Here is a 19,305-nt window from a genome sequence, read left to right as displayed (position 1 = left end):
GCTTTGACCCTACCCATCAGCAAGGCTGGCGAATCAGTTGTACGCACAAAATCTGGAGCCACTGGTAGGAACCCTTGACTCCACCGACCCAGGCTGGGCTTCTTTTACAGCAACCTCTTGTCAATCACAATGCAAGTAAGTATAAAATTACTAAAGCAGCACAGAAGGCCAGCAGCTGCAGGGCTTGATGCTTAACATCATACCCATGCTCTCAGTGCTGCGGTTTGTCTACTGCCAGAATGCAAGTAAAAAGGTAGTAACTTTGGCAAGAGTTGGGTACTTGGGCCCACACGGGAGATATATTTGCATCTATAGGGTAAACGTATTTCCCACACATTTCTTGTGGAAACACTATCATTTAGAATTCCTTAGTATCAACACACTGAGGCAAATGGGCATGCATTGTCTAACTACTGACGTGAACAGCACACGAAATGTCTTTAGCCACGGTTTTATCCCTCAGAGTCATGACATGGCACAGGATCAATTTCTGGAGCACAGGTCTATACAAAGAAGCAGATTTAGCAGCAATGAACTTCCAGATTGCAGGAGGCAAAAACCACACAGCATATTATACCCAGCACCTGAAACCAAATACAGAAGATGCAGGGCCATACACGACTGGAAGTTTTATTATTACTTCCTATACAATACTCCTCCACCACTACCGCAGTGGAGGCCACAGGCTGGGCAATAAAAGTGGGTTTATGCTTTTCTTTTGACTTTACCCATTGATCTACAAAGCTTTAGAAGTGGTAAGTGTGGCCCAGTCATACAAAACACTCTGAAGAAAATACGCCCCTACTTGCCCCACAGCTGAAAGCAGCAGCGCTGATTTCCAACAAAGAAGAAAGGAAAAATCAGTCACGGACACAAATATTGCCCCAAATCAACCCCCAGTTTCTAATTTACTGCGCCTCTCTCATTGTCCATCAAAATGCATCAGATTTTGAAACTGAAGATTCCTAGAACTCCTTCCAGCATGGCTACTGAGGAACTCCACTGTAAGAGAAGTAACTCTGACTCCCACAACCAATCCAAGCCTGCATCTGTTTCATTTTGTAGCAGAACCAATGAATTCAACTAGTCATCACAGAAAACAGCTACTCAAAGCGCGCACTCCGGTCTGGATCAAGGGTACAAGCAACTCTGGTCAGACCTGAGAACTTGGGTAACAGCAAACTACCCAAGTAGGCTTGGTACCCAAGCCAGCAGCATCCATTGCCAGGCTGGCCCACCAGAGCTACGTGTTTTGAGTAGCTTCTTAAGGAGAGTCCTCTGCAAACCCACTCAGGGCACCATGGTCAGAAGGAACAAAGTGGTCCCATTAATCTGCTTGTTAACAGGCAGTAATGAGAAAGCAGCAAAAGAAGGGTACCACACCACAAAGGAAGTAGCAACCTGCCACTAGTTACGGATTACAGATTTCAGAGCTCCAACAGAAGGTATAGAGGGAATGATGCTCACTTGTTTAACAGGTTGGAAATTGTATTTTGTAATACATACAAACACGTTTTGTGTGAAAAATACATTTTGTGTGTAAAATACCTACCGTGGTATTTACATTCTTCACTCCGTACAGAGAAATAATGAAAACAAACAAATAAAACCCAAACCCAACCAAAACAACCAACCCAACCCAAACTTCAAATTGCAACAATGTAAGAAGCCACATTTCTATAGGAGTTACCCATTTGTCGCAACAGAGATACTGGTCCAAACAGTCCGCTTTCTCTCAACCAACCTGCTTTCCATCCTGAGGGATGCTTGGCAATTGGAAAGAGAAATCTGGGGTTTGTTTCTTTTTTGTTTTTCCTGTCTATAAATTTATTTCCACACACTGTAAAATCCTGTCATTCCCTCCTATGCATCACATCATTCTAGACCCACAGGCATTACTACATCACTGTGAAGTCTCTTCCTGGCATAATTCAATCCATCTAAAAGTTCTGAAACTACCCCAGTGTTGTTTCCACTGTAAGTGGTTTACAGTAAACCCCATCTTTACCATCTGTCCTTTACGGCTATATTTATATATTTATATTATAGCCATATCTATTCACACTTTTCAATGAAAGAAAAACGAATTTAAACACTATGAACTTTCAGGGACTACAGTTCTTTGCCACAGCAAAAATCCATCACTTCCTGACTATACTCCATTACAGCATTAGCAGGAGCAAAAGCATCTAATCAGAGAGCGTAACAACATAATTGCTCATGTCTTGTTCCTGAAGCCTGGGTAGGTTGCGACTTCTGGTCCCACCTCCAACAACTCCGGGATGTAAAACCAGCACTCACCTCCTTCGCCTTCCACGGTCACAGAGCTGGCACAGAAATGCTTTCGGTGCAGCAGTCTACCATTCTGCCTACAGCTCTGGTTCGCTGCAACAGAACAAAATCACCATGATACTGCTTTTCCAGCTTGGCGCGTTCGCCTGTCAGAAAAAGAGCCTGCAGCCACCCGTAACAGCGAACTCCAGCCCGATGAAAATAACTCTTTCAGGGGAGGAGTAGCGGCGTTCTGAGCAAAATGAAAAGCAGGAAGCTGATCTCAGCAGCGCGGCGAGCACGGACGGGGCGGAGCAGAGGCACGGAGCGAGGAAAAGTGGAGCAAAGACTCGCTGCTTATAGCTCGGTTTTGGCAGTAGGACCGAACACCACCGCATGACTGAAATACCAGCGTTACAGCTAACACGGATGCCAACAGCACCCTGCTCCCCACACACAGACACCCTCCCACCGCATGGGCTGGCACTCACTGCACAGGTAGCTGGCCCTGCACAAGCAGACGCTCACCCTTGACATCCTCCCCGTTGGCACCACCAGTCCCCAGCACCAACATGCACCCCGACACCTCCCCACTCGCCCCAGCTCCCGGGGAGAGCTGCCCATGGACCCCGCACCGCTGAGCCCTCTTTCATGCATGAGCTGGGGCAAGAAGGCACATCCCGCAGGATGGACACCACGCTCCTCCTCTTGCCACTGGAGAAGAACTCTTATTGCGCATTAAAAACAGCAGATGATGGTATCTTCTGAATGGTAACTGCCATGTTTTGTGTGGAACTAACTTCTTTTGATGAAGTTATAATAAAACAAGGCAGGGAGGATATTCTGGAGCTTCAAGAACTGCAAGGCTTTTCAAGCTAAAATTCAAACCGACAACAAGCAGGGCTTTAACTTGGCAACAGCATCTCCCACCTTGCACGAATCTTCTCTCCCAAAGGCATATGCTAGCCCCACTAAGGCCCTATTCCTGAGGGGACAGCAGGCTGTGGGAGCTGGGTCCCCCCAAGAGAGACAATTCTGCTTGCTCCTGCAGCACGCGACACCCTCACCTGCCCTCTGCCACAGTCGGGCTGCATCTGCCACATGCCATGCTGTTCCCCACGTTCCTCAGGAGTGAGGTTTGTTCGTATCATTAGGATGGCATTACAAAACCACACATAAAACAGCGATATTATAGAGCAGAGAAAACCAAGTGTCAAGGTAAAGCCAAAAAGACACAAGGCAAAGGTGGACTGACTACCATGTGAGCCATCAGCCACTGTTTTAAAACAAGAATTAAAACCCACGCTGGAAAACAGCATGTCAATGGATCTTCCTAACTCCCAGAGCCAGGACCTGACCTATACTTTTCAGCCAAAAGCAGACAATCCCTGTGCAAATGAGGCTGTGGAGATCACCAGGGAGAGTATTCCTACATAGACACTCATCTCACTCTCTATCAGCTCTGAGTATTTTGCCTCATTAGATTTGCAAGGCAAGATCTGCAGGTATTTTGCACTGGTGGGGATGGAGGGGACCGAATCAACAGTTAACCAGTTTAAGGCAAGTTCTTAACTTTTGAAATCCCATCCATGTCCTCTACACTGGTCCTGATAGCAGAAGGGAAAAAGAAAAGCAAGGCGGCCAACCAATTTTATCTTTACCGCTTTTATGTATTTTCTCTTCTCTGCTCAATATAGGAACCTGTAGCACGTCTTTAACTCACATTTGGAAGAGCCCATTCCAGAAGCTTATGAAACCCGGCAACTTTTAACAAAGCACTAAATGATGCCTTTGAAATTCACTGAGCCTTGTTCGCTTTATGGCACTGTTTCAAAGTATATCCTACACACAGTCTACAGTCAAATCCCAACTGAGCTGGAGACAATCTCACCTCTCTCCCTGCCTCTCTGCAGGGCCTGATGGCCTTCACTTCCATGAGTGGACAGACAGGACTCATGCCTTCATCTGCATGCTTCTCAGTTCACAGCCTACCTTTAGTAACTGCTTTTACTGTAACTCCTCAGGCTGTAAGCTGAAGGTCACTGATGCAGACATACATCCCTATCTACAGCTACTCTGATGGCGTAGTCAGCTCCGACCAAATGGATGCAAAGCCTCACTGCAGTATCTTCAGGACCTGCAGCAACATCAGACTAAAGGCAGCCTAAATCCCAGTATGCAGCCTAGGTCAGCCAGGGTATGAGCAGCAACACACCAGGTCCTATTCACCTTAATGTCAATGCAATTTCTTCACTAATGTCCATGTAGTTTGGCAGCTTTATGCTTTTTGTCTCATGGGAGAACTTATCCATTCTTTTTGGGGTAACTATTTGCACTGAAGTGACAGACAGCTGCTTCCTTACTAAGAAAACACAGTTTAAAGCCAGAACTGTATCAGAACTGGAAATGTAATTTATACACTCGGCTGAACAGATTTAATGAGTATTAAAGCCAAGAATCCACAAAACCTGCATGGGATATTGTGGTGGTGTGTGACCAACAGCAAGCAAGCTTAAAATACAGGTAAGAGTTCAACTTAAAGAGAAACAGCAAAGATACTGCCAACCCTTTTCTGATATAATTACTGTTACAGAAATGCCTGGACATCTCTTCAAATCAAAACCTACACCTCTACAGCATCACTCGCAGCTCTGGGACTCTACCATACCAGAGACAAACGAGCTCACAAACCCACCTCTAATCCCAGGATTATTCTGTGAATCTCAAGAGAAGCTGTTTCCTACCTGAAGGGAGATTCTACAGCGCTGAGTACTGCTTTTCCCCTGCTATTCACACGGATACTCGGTTTTGAAAGGGCACTTCTCAGTTCTCACAAATACCAGACAGAAATGCTGTTGCTAAACTATACTAATCCCTTCCTCATCTCTCCTCCTTCAGTTCAAGTACACACGCACACCAGTAAGAGTATTCCATTAGATACAGAATAGCAATCTCTGACACTCTTGATATGACAGCCAAAGCTAATTTATTCCAGAAACCTCAGAAGCATCAGAAGCACTTAAAAGTATTCTTAGTTACTAAATAAAAATCATTAACCGATTTCTAAGGTTCACTAACAAATCGCTTAAGGCACATCTTTAACTTCAGCAATGCCATCTTTAATGTCAGTCTGTACCCTGACTAAAGACCAACACACTCATGTTTTTAAGGAATTTGCTATTATTTGGTTTGCAAAGAATTTTAAGTGTTCTGGAAGACCCTCCTCTATGAGCCCACTTTAGTCTTTCACTACTGAAAGCATTTCACCCTTAAGATAACGGATCATGCAAAGAAAAAGTTGAAGGCACTGCGCAAAGTATGGCCTTGTTTACAGCACAAACCCCTTCATTTCTTCGACTTTCTACGCAAGAAATTTCCTTGAGAAATTAGAGCAGCATCTGCTTGTACTGCAAATAATCCCTCTCTGCTTCTTTGCTCTTCCCAAGTTTCCTTGACTGAGGTCATCAAAACAACGAGTGTGTTTTTAAAACCTATGTCTACCATTATTAGGATTTCAGGGGCAGGAGTGTGAAAGCCACTGTTAGGCAACCATTCTTCTCCAAGTAAAACAGTTTGTGCTTAATGCTACCAAGCAGCTAGACTTGTGTCATGATCTTTGCTGCCTAGTGTTATTACCCTGTCCAGAAGTCTCTGACTTCAGTACAGATACAGCGATAGATCAGCAGTTCTTGCACTGCAGTCATTATTTCCTACAGGCCTGCAAAAGTAACTAAGATGAGTCCATTGTTGGTAGGCTTACATTTGTCTTTCAGGCATCTCTATCATCTACAGGATACTTTTTTTTAGTGTTTTTAAAGTAAAAAAAACCCACTACTTTAAATTGTGCCAGTTTTTTTCTCCCAGGGAGAACAGAAATCTTTTGAAAGCTTAACAACAGCTATGAGAAGTGATCATCTAATGTATAATCATCCTTTAGCTTCTAGATGAGATAAAAACCTACCTCAGAAAGAAGGCATGAAGTAACAAGCACAAGTATACACACTCCTCTGCTTCAAACTCATTCTCATACACTTAGAAGTCCAGGCACATTCAATCATGCAGTTACTCTGTGCTGTTTTAACATTAGCTTGAAGTTTTTGCCTTGCTTAAACTACAGTTGTCAAAATTCAATGGTATGTGCCATTTCTGGCCTCTCCTCCCCTACGTTAAAGTCAGGTGGACACCAACCTGTCTCCACATTCATTTAAACCAAGCCAGCATGGAGATCGTTTGATCATGAATTTACCCACCCCATCACTAAATCTAAGCAAAGTCACTGCTCGGCTCAAAGTGGATACAATCTCCCAGTCCAACACCTACGTAACTCTGCAGTACCACACAGTTAATAGAACGCTAACCAGATAAATTAACTCATAAACCAGTCCAGAAAACGCCATCAACAACCTGTGCATTCAGAAACAGCAGAATCACCACTTTAATGATTCCTAGCGCTCAACACTCCTTAGAAGTCACACCACGCATTTCCATATATGCACACAGAGTAATAGGACCATGGAATGGCTTGAGTTGGAAGGGACCTTAAAAGATCATCTAGTTCCAACTCCCTGCCACGGGCTTGTACACACAAAAGCTTTCTGACCTATGTAGTACGTTAAAAGCATATACATGCACCGAGAGATTCCCATCACCAGAAAGCCACTGCTCTGTTACCTACTACACACCCCCACGTATCACAAGTGTCAGAACAACTGCAGGTACAAATGTCATACCTAAATAATGTGTAAAATGCCCAAGGCAAAAATCCTACCACAAGCAGCATGCTGTCCCTTCTCACCTCTCCTCCGTCACCCTGAAGTTAAATCCCCATTCGCTGCTATAGGTGCACTCAGATGCTGCATACAGTGTGACAGCATAAAATCCTAGCACTGTTGCTCCATTTCTAGCTCTACTACAAGAACAAGATACTGGTAAGCTTAGAGATGCTCAAGTTTACCTCTCGCAATGTAAGATCACGCATCTCCTGTAGCACAAAAACCCCACCACATTTCCAATATCAGCATTTCTTCAAATCAGGAGGGCTTAGTTTTTGCCTTAAGAATAATGAAAGCTGTTCTCCATGAGATTAAAATGCAAATCAGACTTTTAAAAAGAAACCTGCCCTCGTATAATCTCCTCTATTTCCTACTACTATCAGAAGCAATTTATTAGAAAGACATATACTTCTGTATTTTAAGACAACCCCGTTTTCTTCCTAGATGTACTGCTGCAATATTCTGTAAGCATATTCTTAAAAGAGACGCAAAGGTTCAAAGAGCAGTTGCAAAGAAAGCTATTTCGCTCTGCTAATTTGCATCAAGTTTTATGGTTCCTATCTTCCCTCCTAAATGGAAAACTAACTGTGATAAAACAGGAAGCCCAATTAGAAACAGCCACTACACACAACTATTTATTTGAATGATTTCCTTTAGAGTATGTGTAATTGTTTTTAAAGAATCCTTTACTGTTTGGGCCAAATACTGTGAAGTTTTCTTCACAGAAATAACTTCTTCCAGCTTCACATCTCATTCGCCGAGTACTTCACTGAATTCAAATCTTGACATTTAATAAATCTTTCAAATTGAATTTATCTTAATGAAATTCTGGAAAACCACTATGGCAGCCCAAGTTCCGCATTCAGCACACACTTGTGGTTTTCTTCAGGTTACAGTATTAGCTTGCACATTAGAAAGCCTAAGTCTGGCGCTTTCCATCCGAGGGGGCCCAGGTACCCCACAGGGGTACACCAGCACACCCCACAGCTTCGACAGCAGCAAGGCATCCCTGGGAAGCAGAGCTGCTCCGAGGACGGGTGGCTCCAGCCAAGGCCATTGAAGCTGTGAGCAAGGACAGAGGACTCCTCCCAGGAAACACAAGAGGGGAGGGCTATGGCAGTAAAAAAGCACTGTGTGAATACAGTACCCAATGTGCAAATCCAGCAAACACGTTTTTCAGCCATCCCTGTGGATTGATGAGATATCACCCAATCTTTAGCTGTCCTATCAACAACTCCTCTGAGCGACTGCAAACAAACTGAACTGAAGGTGCTTCTGCAAAACCATTAATTAGCCTCAACTAATTGCAAACTCACTTAAAAAACCCCAGAACACCAGACCATGTCATCTCCAGCAGTTAAGTGTTGCTTAGGGTTTCGTGCATGAGAGCTAAACATTTGCTGCAACATCTCTTGTGATGATGCCCACTCTTATCCAAAGACCTAACACCAATGCAAGACATACGAACCAGTGGCTACCACATGGTCTTCTCTAAGAGTTTCTCTACGTTTTGTCAGTGTATGATCTAAAACTAAATGAATAACTTTCCTCATTCAATCAGACAAAAAAAAAGAGCCTCTTTTTTCCTCTCCAGGCTGTGGTTTTCTCCCTAGGTGTCTGTGTGGGACTCTAAAGCTAAATAAAGTTTCTACCATGCAATACTTTACTATAAAGGAAGAAAGAGATTACCAACATTCAAAATTCACATTTTACTTCAAACACCAGCACTCCCCAAAAGATACACCAAACTTTTTTTACACTCCAGGTTCAGCCACCAAAAATCAATGCACTACTGCAAGAACTGATTGAGGCACATGTAAGTACAGCGAACCTCATCATCAAGGAAAATCACACAGGCTTCCTGCATTCAAGTCTAACACACATCTGTGGGACACCATAGAAGAGGGTGAGTTTCTTCCTGCCCCTCCAGCATGGATGCAAGGAATATAGATGCCAATCTACACATTAGCTACCTGACAGTATAAACACAGTAACAGCATTAATATATCGGCCCTTCTGTAATACAAGCAGCCTTTAAGGTGTGGTGTTTTGTTCTAAACTGACAAGAAAGTTTAAGATAGGTCAGTCATTACCAAAGGATGCAATTCTTTACACATACACACACATCCTTAGGTCTGTGCAGAACACAAAACACTTTAGTTGTTATGGTACGTAACTGGCTTGCCGGTAACACAAATTCTCCTATTCCTGCATCTGTCCCGCCCTTTGTAAATTAAACACAGATTAACAGCTATTCACATGAAAACCCCACTGCTATGAAATGCCATGGATGCAGAACTGACCCACTGCTACTTCTGCTGCCGAGGTATTTTAAACAGCTACAAAAGGGTCCTATGCTCCTGTTAAACCTTGAGGAAGCCAGCAGTTGCATCCCTGTGTCTCCCACCTAGCCAACCACCACTGCTGCTCTCTGGTACATCCAGGAGGAGGACAGACAGAGAAAGCAGCTGCTAGTTTTGGTGCTGAAAAGACCTGAAGAAGGGCAGGTACACTCCTGTAGGAGCAAGAGGCTGCTCTAACAACTGACCTGGAGAAGCTCAACATCTCCTCCAACATTCGTGTTTCTGTCAAAGCAATTCCACTACTACAATCTGACCTTCTGACTTTGGTGTAGATGCAGGTATGAACTTAACTGCATGGCTTGTAGACCAATGCAGTGTATGTACCACACAGACACAGTAACTCCCTGTCAGCAGACACTTAAATCTCCAGCTGTAAATGCTGTATTGATTATTATTCTTTCTTTCTTTTAATTCTCATTTCACTTTTTCTATAAAAGAGTGGAGGGAGGACGGGGGACAGTGTTAAACACGGCCCTAAAGGATTATGCCGGTGTAACAGCACACAGGTTGGTCCAACGATGGTAGTGCTAACTAGTCAGTCATCACATGTACAGTTTCTTTGCATTTGGACATTCCTGACTTCCTTGAAGACACTAAAAGATCAACTTCATCTGCTTAGCAATGAGTACTAAACAGCACTGAACCAAGTGGCACACAGTAGATACAGATAAACACAGGTAACTCGGCCTCAGTGCTGACTTACTGCTGTATTTCACATACATTCCCGGGGACTCTAGTTTTCCATTACAGTTTCTCTAAGAAAAGGCAGGATTTCCTTAAGGAAATAAAGAAGAGCAAAAATTCTACCCTGAGCACCAAAGGCAAGACACTCACCCTCCCCTGCCTTCCCATTCCTACAAAACCCAAGAACAAGCCCTCCAAGAAGCAATAATATCCCCAACTAGTTGTCACCTCCAACTACAGCAAAGCTTTGAATCCAAATAAATACTAAGTTAATTGAATCATAATTTCCTAAGAGAAAGTATTGTTTTCATCATCCAGTGTTATAAAAGAATGCCATAAATAGGATTTGCAACCTGCAAGGGTAAGATGAGTTGTTACTGCAGCATAACCAGATTTTGCATCTTGAAGGAATGTCCAAGACGTGCCCTCATTGCACCATTGCATTCAGTGACCGAACCCAAACACTCCAGATGGTTTCAGCAGCCCTAGACACACAAACCTGGTTTAAACCAACTAATCGAGTGCAAGGAGCTTTAACTGCAGCAGCGCAGTGCAGCTCTGCAAGAGTTAATTTACCCTTAGCGCAAGTTAAATCACTGGGCTCCACTCCATCACTGCCAAACCACTTCTGAAACTTGTTCTGCCTAACTGGAAGCACACTCGGGTAACTACAAAACACAGCAATCTACAATCCAGACGTACCCTTAAGGTCTGAGATTATGCCAGGTTTTATCCATAGGTTGGATTTTAAACTGCTGCATTTTAATAAGGCGATTCGAAAAAGTTGGGAGTAAATAATGTTTTGAGTTTTGCTTCATACACTGCACAGCCAGCTCTCTAGGTCTCAAAATCCCTCAAATCCAATTGCAAAACAGCCCAGGTTGGGATGCAGAAAACTCTTAGCTTTGTTGGTAAACAGGCAGTATATATTTTCCTGTTTGTCTGGTTGGACTCTGAATGGAGCTGGGCATTTACCAGAGGCCAGTGATGCCCTGCATTCCCAAGGAGGTCATGGAGAGGAGAAAGCACTCAGCACCTCAGCAGGGGATGTGGTGGATGGGATGCCTCCAATTGTCCCTGAATTAACTAAAATCAACAGAACCCTTGAGACATTTAAGCAGGGTTTGGCAGAGAGGGAGGGAAGACCCTGGGTCTCCCGGAAGAAGACACATTGGAAAGGCACATATCCTGTGTAGTCCTCGTCGCCTTCCACCTCTATTTCCCCTGGTAATACTGTGATTAATTTGGAGTTACAGAGCAATTGCCATCAGTTGCCAAGCTATTCAGTAATATTTGCTAAGCCTCCCAGTACACTGTAACAATTTTAAGTACACCACAAAGCAGATACCTCTCACAATCATTTATTTATCACCGCTGAGAAACACCACCCCGTACCCACTATTGTCTAGAAAGCCACCACTGTGCCCAATCAGACATTGTCACCACACACTCTGAAGCCTTTTTCAGTATTGACTCTGTGGTCAAACTAACGCAAGCTGCTCGCAGTACTCTTTATACCCTTGGAATTACCACAATCACTGAGCTGCTGTGCAAAAATAAAACTTAAGAATCAAACTTCGCCTTGCCATATGAATGAGCAGTGGCAGCAAGCTCTCTGCAAGCCACATTAAGTTCCACATTTGTGGCATACAGCAACTACATTTAAAGAACACTGTTGAACACAGACACCCTGGGAATATATGACCCCCTATCTTAAAGTTTAAACCCAATTTCTTTCATCGTATTTACATTCAGGTGTATGGGGATATTTTTAGTATCTCAAGTCAAATTAACTGACCCATTGCTTCGGAGCTGTAATGGGAATGAGGCATCTAACTCACTCCCATGGCTGAAAATTTCAAACAGAAGTAATGACAGACATAGCTAAGTTTGTTTCAATAAGCACCATTTAATAGCCATTTAATTTAAAGCCCAATAGTCCAATCTGATTGGTACATAACTGTGTAAATCAGGTACATTTTCATCTGCACAGAACAGATTTCAGTGGTGTGCTCACCAAATGCTGAATCCTTGCTTAATTATTTACTTTCCTAACCATTATTTTAGGCTTTTTAAGTAAGAACCAGATTTCTTTTCAAAGAAAAGAGAAATGAAAGCAAGTGAAAAGTGCAACCACTGGAAATCACAACATTTTCATCTTTAAATTCGAAGTATAATCTGATTACATCCACTGAAATTATTCAAGTCAGCTCTAACAACAAAACCTTTTGTTTTCCTAAATTTCATGCATTCCTGCGAAAAAAGAGTACAAAAAGAAACGCTTCTGAAGCTCCCATATTTTGGAAAGGCAATGGAATTGCTGCTCCTTTACGGCAGCTGCTGAAAACACCCATCTCTGCACCTTGTCCTGTCAGCCAAAACAAGGGGTAACTATTTCACTGGACAATACGTGCTAGTGCAACAGGTCTGCAAGTCACTACAGAATTCACTTTAAATGTTCTTAACTTGCTTCTATTACTGCTAGAAAAAGAAACAGCACTATTCCATACACAGGCATGGAAGAATTTTCACTCAATTCACCTTGTATGGCTATTCCAGACATCCCAAGACTGTTTTTCTACAGCAAAATGAAAGAAATTGACACTAAGTTGGATGAGAGAAACTGAAATTTCATTTAAGAGGTGACTTATTTTTACTCCTAATACCTGCCTACTGGCTACGAAAGATACCTACTCTCAATTTCACCTTAGTCCTGCTGAACTGCATTGTCTGTCCACACAAACACAGCTGTCCAAATTCCCCCAAACACCTGGCTAATATCAGATCTGCCCGCTCATTCAAACAATACAAACGGATGCTTACTGATTCAGAACAAAATCCCTTAACACAAATCAAGGATTCACAAGTCTCAAAACCAATACTTTGTGATCCACTGAATCAGGGCCAATCACTTCATCTTACTACTGTTTTGTTCAGCCACTTGTTTCAACTAAACCCTCGAATTCCATAGGTTTCTTATAAGGCAGGCCAGAGAGACTTGACAAAAATGAGAGACTCAGAACCCAAACTGCAACGTTAAGTACAGACATATAATCATAGGTCTTGAATCATGCCTTTGGTGAGACATACTTGATTATCCGTCTTGCTCTTTTACAGTGCTTTACACCCTGATCACAGAACGTTTCAGGAGCACATTGACCATCAGCAGGTTAAGTGGATACATCAGCAAGCAAAAGTGAAACAAGAACTCCAGCAGCCAAAAGAAAGATCAGGGTGTTGGGAAGAGAAAGGAATACATTTCAGCCTTATGCTCTATATACTAGCCAATACAGTCTCACTGGTTAGGATGAACTATCTCCATGACTTACAACAATCCTCAAACTTGGATAGTCTTAACATCACTTTCATTCTTCAGTTACTAAAGAAGAACACTGCTGCGGCCTCGCTGGAGCAGCAGAGAATTCCTTTACTTCCACAGTCCCTCAGCCCTGGCTGCTGGGTCCCACCTCCTGATCAGCATTCCCACGATGCCAAGGTGAGTTTGCAAGTTAGAGGTGCTCAGTGCCAACCTCTTAAACTCCGATCCTCACACACCAGCAAGCTCCTGCGCGGTTTCATCCCTGCTCTCCTCTCACAAATACGACAAGCAAATTACCACCAGCAAGCGAAAAGGACGGACCTTTTTGTCGACAACGTAAGAATGCTTGAACTTTCTCTTTTGAAGTAAAATTCCTGAGGACAGGATCTTGTTCATTTGCCCAAATTATTCAGAAGCCAAAGAAACACCTACACAAGATATGTTTTTGAAATTCTGGTCTAACTCGCTCATGATTCAAATGCATGCAACCAGCAAAACCTTTACTTTCCTTCAGACCCCAGGTCTAGTATAGAACAGTTAGCTCCTGCCACCTTGTGGGACTCCATGGATTTCCCTGAAAGCTCGTTTCAGCAGCAGGCTGGTCACTTAAAACAAATAAACATTCAGGAGTTACTTCCCTTGTGTTTCACCATGGTGAATGTTCAAATAAGACAGAAATACTTAGAGAGGGTATGGCATTTTAAGTGTTTTCTGGTTCATGTGGTTGAACCGCCCCTCTGCTCTGCTCTCGTGAGACCTCACCTGGAGCATTGTGTGCAGTTCTGGTGTCCTCAACATAAAAAGGACATGGAACTGTTGGAACAAGTCCAGAGGAGGCTGCGAGGATGATCAGGGGACAGGAGCACCTCCCGTATGCAGACAGGCTGAGGAAGTTGGGGCTGTTCAGCCTGGAGAAGAGAAGGCTGCGTGGGGACCTCAGAGCAGCCTTCCAGTACCTGAAGGGGGGCTATAGGGATGCTGGGGAGGGACTCTTCATTAGGGACTGTAGTGACAGGACAAGGGGTAATGGGTTAAAACTTAAACAGGGGAAGTTTAGATTGGATATAAGGAGGAAGTTCTTTACTGTAAGGGTGGTGAGAGACTGCAATGGGTTGCCCAGGGAGGCTGTGAATGCTCCATCCCTGGCAGTGTTCAAGGCCAGGTTAGACAGAGCCTTGGGTGGGATGTTTCAGTGGGAGGTGTCCCTGCTCTTGGCAGGGGGGTTGGAACTGGATGATCTTAAGGTCTTTTCCAACCCAAACTATTCTATGGTTCTGTGATTTAGTAATCTTACAGAGGGTGTTTTAGATAATTCAAAATCTGTCAAGAATCCTAAATTTTGGGAGCTGATGTATCTAAGTTTAAAATAACACTCTGATCAAATACTTGTCACCAGTAGTAAATCTCACATATCTGAACCAGATTCCACATAGAAATAATACGAATTTAGGCTGAAAATCCTTGCAGCCAGGTATAATTTTAGAACCCAATAATAATCTCAGTCTTATCAGGAATTATGTATGTGCATAACTTAATATGGTGACACACATCTAGTTGTCCGAAAAGATCTGATTCCATGTGATTACTTTTGAACTGCAATTTGACTTCCTACTTCGTGTTTTCCCTCTCCTCGCCCTCCTCCACCCCATCATATACAGCCCACAAGTGAAGTTCTCCAAAAAGAGACTACTGGAACTTCCTCAACACAGGAAAAGGAAGGTGAAGATCCATGGATCTCCATCCTCATGTCTTACATGTTGTCTGCTGCCCCTCAAGACAGGTAACTCATCACACCTACTTTGTGGAGGTGCAGAAAGACAACAGCAGCTGCAAACAGCAGAGAAAAGATGGTTCTCTTTTTATTTAAACAAAACCTCTGCTGCTCCAGATCTCAAAAACTGAAAGGCACAAAGGCCTGCATGTGACGGGACTCCATGAACCTGATCAACAACCTCAACGGACCTGCTCCTTTCTAGCCTTGGAACTAAGTGATTTGTTACAGATGCATACAAATGCAAGAACAGATAGGGAACACTTCTTCCCCTCCATCATCCCACAATGACTTCACTGAACCTGGTGGACATCTACAGTGACATGTACTTGATTCCAACAGTAGCAAACTTAACTCCTTCAAACTTCCTTCTGGTAAAGGAAAAACAGCCAAACAGACCCAAAACAGGAACAGCTCTTCCTGATGTCATAAGCAAACCATCTCTAGTAAAGGCCTTAGTAGTTCATAAACAAACTCAAGAACAATAATTACAGATCCACAGCCAAAGGAAATACAGCAGGAATGTTCTCTTTCATTCATAAGCAGAATGTGTTTTTTGCTGAAGAGCGAAGCAATGACAAAATGCCAGGCAATGAATCAAGCTGGCCCAGTATACCTGTGGGACAGAAATTTTGTGTTCTTGAATGAAGTTTTAGGATCTCACAGGTTTCCCTGGCAGCTTCACAAGTGGGGTTGTCTCTGTTCATCATGGTATTCCTCCCCTTTTTATCTCCCCCTATATACTTTTAAAAGTCCTAGTAGCTACACCACTGACTTAGAAGACAAAGTTCAAGAGGTGTCCATGACAACCTCTGAGCACACCTCAGCTCCAGCCCGGAGAATCCCTCCCAGGCTGAGTTGTGTCTGTGTCCTGACTGTCTAAAGACTCTAAAGTGCTCCTCACAGTTGTCCTTACCCATCCCAATCTCTACTACAGGAAACACAGACAGGCAGGGAGCCCTAGAAGAGTTCTCAGTCTGGATGATCAGGGAATCAGTGGTAGGGCATAGCCTACTCAATTCTGATACAGCCAATGCCTTGTAAGAACAGCCCAGGTACCCCTATACTCTTACCCTACCCTGGGTTATTAGGAACACAGACATCTCCTCGTCACAAGCTATTTGGTTTAGCCTTTTCCCTGTTCTGGAGCACCATGATGCTAAGTCAGTCTCACTATAACTGCAGACATTATCTAAGCCCCACCTTCAGTCCTTGGCTACAGAGAAAAAGAAATAGTATGCACTAGCAGCAGAATCAATCAAATCCAACACCCACTGCAGGTCTCAGTGACACTACAAAGCATGACAGCAAAATACTAGGACCCTACAAGAAATTTCATCTTGATGCAAGTGAATCATCCAGCCATATCCTCTTATCCCCATTTTATTTCTCTGCGAGTCCTCTATTCTGCATTATTACCAATGCAGCAAGAAGATTCCTGAGCTAACTTCCTGCTTACCTACATGCCCATAGCAGTCTAACAGCAGTACCAGGGAGTATTCTTCTATCATTACTCTTCAGCATGGTTCAAAACCAGCGGCAGCATAGTTACACTTCTCATACCCCAACGAGAAGTCTTCCTCTTGACAAGTGTAACTTACTTGGACCTGATAGCAACAGAACTCCCAAGCAGCAGCAGACTGAAAAAGTATTTGACTATTTCCAGTTCTCGCTGTTGTCCACAGCGTTCTGAACACCAGCAGCAAAAACCAACCAGCATTAACTTTGCTTAAAGCTGTGAGCTCTCTAAGGAGCCAGGAGCATCTGGTCCAGGTCAAGGAAATGCCACGGCACAGCTTCAGCCTGGCTCCCATCTGAAACACTACTCCTTAGCTGTCAGCCTAAGATTTGTTTTACTTTTTCTCAGCATATTTATTTTTCTGCAAAAACATGATTTGACTTCTGCAAACTTTTGTTAAGGGAACTTTCCAAGCAGTTACATAAATTAATTACTTTATTCATGTATAAACCGGAGGAAGAAGCATGAAAACCACAAACAAACATCCCACAACACCACTACTGGGCCACTTACCCGCTCCTGGTTTTCTTTTATCTACACCCTTATTGATCTCCTTTCCCTGCAAACTGTTTAGCCTTACATTTTAAGGAGAAAAGAGGAAAGTTCTGAATGCAATTGCCTCTTTCTCGAGAAACACCTCTAAAAATCACTCGGGTTACAGAATTTACAAGCTTCTGTATGTAGCAAGTCTGATCAGATTTCCAAGAGGAACCTTGCTGCTTCATAAACTGGAATCCACAATCAGATCCATCTTCACCAATTGTTCCATTGATGCCAAGCCACAACAGCTGACCCAGAACTGTGCACGTGCCCAACGATCTGTGCCAAAATGTCTTAGAGCAGGATCAGGTCCCTGCAAGATTAGCTGCATGGAAGGCTTCAATCCTGCAACTGCAATAGCTCAGGGAGACTGCTATGGCAGAGGCAGCGCAGGACTGGGCCCTAAAATAATCACATCTATAAAGATCTTTGTCCTCTCCACAACTGAAGCACAATCCTTCAAAAACAACCACACACCACCACTTTGGTGTTTGTGAAATACAAATCAATTAGGATGATCAGCAGGAGCCGCATCCTTCAGACCGGGCTCCTTAAGAGCTATGAGCTGTTTCCCCATTATTTTTTGGTTTGGTTTTGTCGGGTTTTTTAAAGTTGTTTTTCAAGTTCGGGTTTTTGGGGTTTTTTTTTTCCCCCCCCTTGAAGATAATAATTTTTATTCTAGTAATCCTTCACCATCTCCTACATGGCTCTAGCCCTAAAGATAAACCCAACACAGGCAAAACTCAGCCCAACAGATTCAAGTCTGACAGCATCTGGAAAAGGTCAGTCATTAAAAAACCTGATGGTGCTTGGGTGGAACTGTAAAGCAAGGATGGAGGATAACTCCCTTGGGATGTACCAATTTTTCCTGATTATCTCCTTAGCTTTCTATCATTTTATTTCGCAGTATAGACACAGATGGCTGGATCTGAAATCAGAATGTGAACAAGGCATCACGAATTTGCTGTGAAATCAAGTGCTGGTATGCTCAAGACCATGTATCCACTCAGAAAGTGGAACATGCTTAAAACCCTAGGCTGGCCCAGAAGTCCACAGCTCTGAACAGTACTAGCCTAAGAAATGAAAGCACGAGATCCATGGATTCTCAGTCGAATCTGCTTTAAAAGGCAGCCATTAGGCTTCTTGTTACTGAACTACTATGGAACTGTGAAGTTTAAACTTGGGAGCTGAACTACAAAGTGCTTCAGAAACCCCCACATTGCCACAATGCCCACTTCCTTCCAGGCCACTTGTGCCAATCCTTAGAGCAATAAGCTCAAGCTGGGGAGCTCAACCGAACACTCTAGAAAGAGGAAGCACAGACCAAGCCTGGCCTATGAAGCCCTTTCAAGAAGCAGCACATTTGAGCTCATGCCTGGAACCAGCATAAATAAATACATTTCTATCACCTTCACACATCTCAGACCGCGAACATGATTATGCACCCTTGCAAAAGTCACTTTCAGAGGAGCAGGAAGAACGGAGGGGCAATATTCACACAGCACTGAGTTGGAGAGACCCTGGGCTGCGAGAGAAGAACACCAGGTCCAAAAGCTCTGCCCTGCAAGGTTATGTTTCCATCACGTAGCACATACTCTTAAATGCAGAAGAATTCTGAACTGAACTTGGATACTAACAGATTTGGTGAGTTTACAAATATTGAACTAGTAAGCCTGGAATTGCCAGATGACAGTTCGCTATCATTTTTTGTTCAACTACCAATATGGAAAAGTAACACATACACAGGGTGGATGGTTTAGTAACAAAGAGGTAACTGGTGTAAGACATTTAGCAGTGGTTTGGAAACTTGCAGGAAGTTCAGGAGTTCTGTACTGGGTTCTGCCACCAGCAGAATGGTGGATGGTTTAGTAACAAAGGTGGATGGTTTAGTAACAAAGAGGTAACTGGTGTAAGACATTTAGCAGTGGTTTGGAAACTTGCAGGAAGTTCAGGAGTTCTGTACTGGGCTCTGCCACCAGCCATCCGGTCTTACCTGAACATCCCTGGGTCTGCTCTGCAACCTGCAAAACGGAGGTGCTAACCCTGCCGCTGAAATGTTTGTAAAT

The 19,305-nt window shown here is 43.4% G+C and overlaps 1 protein-coding gene across 20 annotated transcripts in view; it reads right to left on the bottom strand.

Moving 5' to 3' along the window:
* BBX (BBX high mobility group box domain containing) overlaps window positions 1-19,305 on the bottom strand; it is a 141,413-nt gene that overhangs the window by 105,149 nt on the left and 16,959 nt on the right. For 4 of the 20 annotated variants that reach the window (XM_065675952.1, XM_065675953.1, XM_065675954.1 and 1 more), the window contains one exon: window positions 2,302-2,385. The exons of 15 other annotated variants lie outside the window; for them this stretch is intronic. The gene's annotated coding sequence lies outside the window, so the exon portion shown is untranslated. Of the gene's footprint in view, window positions 1-2,301; window positions 2,386-19,232; window positions 19,251-19,305 lie in introns of those variants that run through there. One more of the 20 variants, XM_065675956.1, reaches the window with a different exon arrangement.

This window comes from Lathamus discolor, chromosome 4 (genome assembly GCF_037157495.1).
Source record: "Lathamus discolor isolate bLatDis1 chromosome 4, bLatDis1.hap1, whole genome shotgun sequence".
Lineage (NCBI taxonomy): Eukaryota > Metazoa > Chordata > Aves > Psittaciformes > Psittacidae > Lathamus > Lathamus discolor.
Note: the sequence above shows the minus strand (reverse complement) of the source record. Positions and strands in the feature narration are given on the sequence as shown.